The sequence below is a fragment of the Geospiza fortis genome, unplaced genomic scaffold, assembly GCF_000277835.1.
Source record: "Geospiza fortis unplaced genomic scaffold, GeoFor_1.0 scaffold244, whole genome shotgun sequence".
NCBI classification, from domain to species: domain Eukaryota; kingdom Metazoa; phylum Chordata; class Aves; order Passeriformes; family Thraupidae; genus Geospiza; species Geospiza fortis.
In genome coordinates, this window is record NW_005054370.1 from 2,706,286 (window position 1) to 2,710,604 (window position 4,319).

Consider the following 4,319-nt stretch of genomic DNA (forward strand, 5'->3'; position numbering starts at 1 on the left):
CGGTGCCGCGGCCTGGGCCCCGCGGTGTTCCGCTCTCCTCGCTGCGCTCCGCAGGGCTCGCCTCGGCGCCGGGCCCGTGTCCCGCCGGGCCCCGGCCTGCCCGGGGGGGTGGAGAGGAAAGCGGGCTCGCCGGTGGGGGGGAGGTTGAAATAAGCTCTGGGCTCCAGAAGCGTCATCTGCTCGGCGAGATTCCCGGCTCACGTACAGGGAACACCGGGCGGGGGTCGCTTTTCTCTCTGCCCTGCGGCTGGGGAGTGCTGGCTGCTCGTGGTTCTTGGGCTTATCTTTTGTATTCCCCAAAAAGAGCTCCATAACTTAAGGCCGCTTCCAAAGGTTGAAAGGCTGCGAGTGCCCTGTAGGCAGGATAACATCCCTGCCGCCCTGTCTCCAAACACAGTTGGGGTCATGCTTCAAACGCGAGTTTCTAGGACGGAGAAGGACGTTTTTCTCTTGGCCTCTTTCTTCTCTTATGAACTTCCTTCTTGAGAACCAGTGCTGATTTTGTGGGATAAGGTTTGACTTGCCAATATAGTTTCAAATAATCTGTAGAAGACAAGGATGCGGCCTTGATAACTCCCACAACGTCTGACTCAGACACCTCTTTTATAACCTACAGTGAAAACTACTCTGTAGCACAGTAAGTAACTGCAAGAGCAATTCACAGACACAGTGCTCAGGGAAGTTAATTCTTTGTTGCAAAAACTCTTAAATGCCCGGGGTCAAGGGACAAAATCTGAAGGACCACAGATGGTAAATCAATCTTCAAACACAATGTTGTTTGTAATCCATTTCTGTGCCAACTTTGGATATTGAGAATTTGTGCCATAAAAAGACCTTTGAGTTGTTATCATCTCTTAGTTTGATTGTCATACAGTATTTTCAGTATTTCATAGTACCAGCTAAGCTTGTAACATTTAAAGCAGTTTTAGACAGTTTAAAATAAGAAGAAAAAAAAAGCCTGTAAATAAATTCTGGCAGAGGTGAAGTTTTCTTGTTACCTGATAAAATGTTTTGATCTGATAAGTATTATCTGTGCTTTGTGCTGTAGCTTAGTTTTGTAAGTGATATCTTGAGTTGTCTGGTGCTGAAGGAAGTAGAACAATTTTAAGCTGGTAGATTAGGGGGATAATTTGTGATCCTGAATGTTCTGGGGTTTATATGTTAATAATACAATTTATATTTTACTTTGTTCCTTTATTATGTTATACTTCCTTATTTGGTTAATTTGAATTAGTGTTCTGCCCTTACTATTTTAACTATCTATTCTTTTGTCTAGAGTCTGACACTTGCACTTCTGCATGTCTTCCAGATGATGTATGCACACATTTTTCTTTCTGCCACCCTCATTAATGTTTTGTCCTAAAACAGCTGATGCAGTTTAGGACCTGATTCTTTCCAAAATCTCCCAGTGAATCTATCTTGCCTCTCTTTGGCTTTTCTAAACTGTCTGTTGTTCTATTCCTGCCTGTATCGCTTTCCAGAAGATCTGTAAAACAGGGAAAAGAGAACAATGAGAACACTCTCTTTTGTTTAAAAACCATGCTGTTTATAAGAGTAATGTAAAAAGTTCACCTTTGCCTATGTGCTTTTTGAAATATCTGTTGAAGTGAACATGAGAATTGTTTCCTGTTGGCCACAACAGGGAGGTTTGTCTTTATAATTACTTTTATTCCATCCTGAGCTGCAGCACTACTACTAATGAGCATTTGCTGTTGGCTGCATCTGCTGCCTTTTCTTCCTCTCACCCCTCCCAGTATTTTTGAGAGCAAAGGAAGTCTTAACCCAAGTCACAGTAAGGTGAGAAACACTGATATTTTGAGAAGTCTTAGTCATTTCTCTAGCGAGATCATCTGATAATTTCTGTAACCATGTAACCATTGTATTCATATATTGACTGTTATTCATCCATACCGGTCTTACTCCATTTGCAGTCTGGGGACTGGGCTCACTGCAGTGAGGTGTCCTGTTGCACTGCTCTCTGCCTGAAGCAGCTACAGCTGTGCTTTTTTCCCCCAGTCATACAGTTGGTTTGTTTGTGTTTTGATAACAGCATGGCTGAATGTGAGTAAGAACTTATTTAATAAGATTCTAAGCAGAAAATGCTTCCTTAAGAGACTTTAAGGGAATTATGCCTTGACTTCACCTTTCCTGATATTTGCTGTGTGAGTATCTTGGTTTAATATTTTCAAAGCTTTTCCCTTTTTCAGATGTAACTTTAGTGCCTAAACTTCAGCTACACTTTTGTCTAAAGTCAGGAAGGTGAAAGTTTTGCTCCACACTGCAGCTGCTGTTAAAATTGTTACCTGGAAACTTCACTCCTTTGTATGTTGACAATGTATCTGATGGTGGTAGTAGTACTAATGCATGTTTAAAGAGTATTGCATGATGAATCTCTTTCATCTTGAATTGTGCTGGAAAATTTCCCGACATTGTGCTGTTACTCAGTTCAGGGAAATGCCAATATAGTTCTTGGAAATGCTGCATCAGTTTCTCTAGGAAAGTTGTGTTTTAACACCTTCAGTTAAAAAAGTAATTATTAGCTGGTAGGGTAGTGCTGGGTAGCAATGCTTGTGTGCCCCCAGAAAAGGCATATTTATAAGATGAAGCAGTTTCTTTCTTTAAATGTCTCTCAAGCCTTTTGTGTATACTTTAAGTTATGCAACTTGATGTTACATTCCTAGGTTTGGAACTTGGGGTTTTCAAGCCATGCTCCCTTGGCTGAAGGTATTTGTCTTCACATGTGGTGTGGTGAGTGGTGTTAGAAAGACCCAAAGGTTTCTTCCCGTAATATTTAAGAAGGACTAGAAATAGATGATGTTTACCATGAGAGATACAGGACAGGTAGACAACAAGCATTGAGCAGTTTGCATTTTCCATTGCTTCATATTCTGTCATTCATGTTACCCTTTAATGGTGCTGTAATAGCAGAAAACTATCAGTACCATCCGTTGACAAACCCCAAGAGGCCAGGTTGGAAAGGTGAAGAGATGGTGAACACAACTCAGTAGAAGAAGCAGCAAAGAGAAAATAGTTCTGGTGAAGAGAAGTAATTATTGCTGTTTGGATGAGTGTGCTGGTGTGATGTGAAAGACTCACATCAGAAAGAAGGTTTTTCGTCAGCCTTGAGACTAAAATTAAGTCTTTCGTAATTACCAAAATGTAGTTAAGATGATCCACTTTATGGATTTCATTATGTGTGTTGGTTGAAGCTTGGATCCAGTACATTCATTTCCACTGGTTATGGTAGCACAGGGAGATTGTTCTGTTGGAGTCTTTGTGAGAGATGACTCTGTTTTCAGCCTTGCTGATGTTTCAGTAGTGCTGAAATAGGAAGACCAGAGAAATCCCAAAGCTCTGTCCATGTGGGGGCCCTGCTAAGCTGGTGTTTTTAAAATCAAGGTGAATCCTGTAAATACCTCCTCTCATTCTGCCAGATTCCTGTGATAGAATCTCAGTTCCAGTGTTTGCCTCGAGCTTCATTATTCACTACAGGGAGCTGAAGGTTGGGCAAACATGGGGCTCATGGAATATAAGCATGTTAATTGCTGAACTGCATTTATGTAAGGCAGGTTTTTCTCTGAAGTGAAAAATTGCTGTTGCCATCTGCTGCCTTTGCATGCAGCAGGGCTCTTTCTGGGCCACAACCACAGAGCCTGAATTAGCAGGTGCGTGGGTTCACCAGTGTTTGTCAGATCTCTTCGGTCTTGAATTGTCATTGACAAGTGCCAGCTCTCTCTTAGCTCTTCAAGGGGGTATTCATGGTGGGTTTTAACTTAGACTGTCTTTCTTGTGTTTTGGTGATTTTTTCTGATTATTTAGCTTCTGTGCTATCAAGTGTGGTTGGGTTATAGAAAATCATTCCTATTCAAACCTGAGGGTAGGATTTAAGCCTTTTCAGTGGTTTCAGTGTGTGTATATGACTTGCCAGGTTTGATTTAATGTCTTCTCTGAGCCCGTAAGAGACACAAACTTGATGACTGTCACACTGAATTACAAAGATTTTTAACGTGTTCTGCTGCTCAAAGCACTGGAATTTTAGGATGGTTGCTTTTACTTATAGTCAGCCCAAACTTTTGTTCCTGTGTCATATTATTTGAGGACACCTGATAGGCATTTCCATTCCAACAACCCAATAGCACTCTGCTTTGTCTAGCTTGTATTTAAATCGACATGAGCTGTGTGAGTGGCAGAACCCAAACCATCAATGCGGGCATTTCCAGACAGGTCTTTCCCGGGGCAGCCGGTGGGCAGCGGAGCGCATCCCCTCGCCTGCCGCGGGCTGTGCCGGTGCCGTGGCGCCGAGCCCGGGGGTCTCCTCG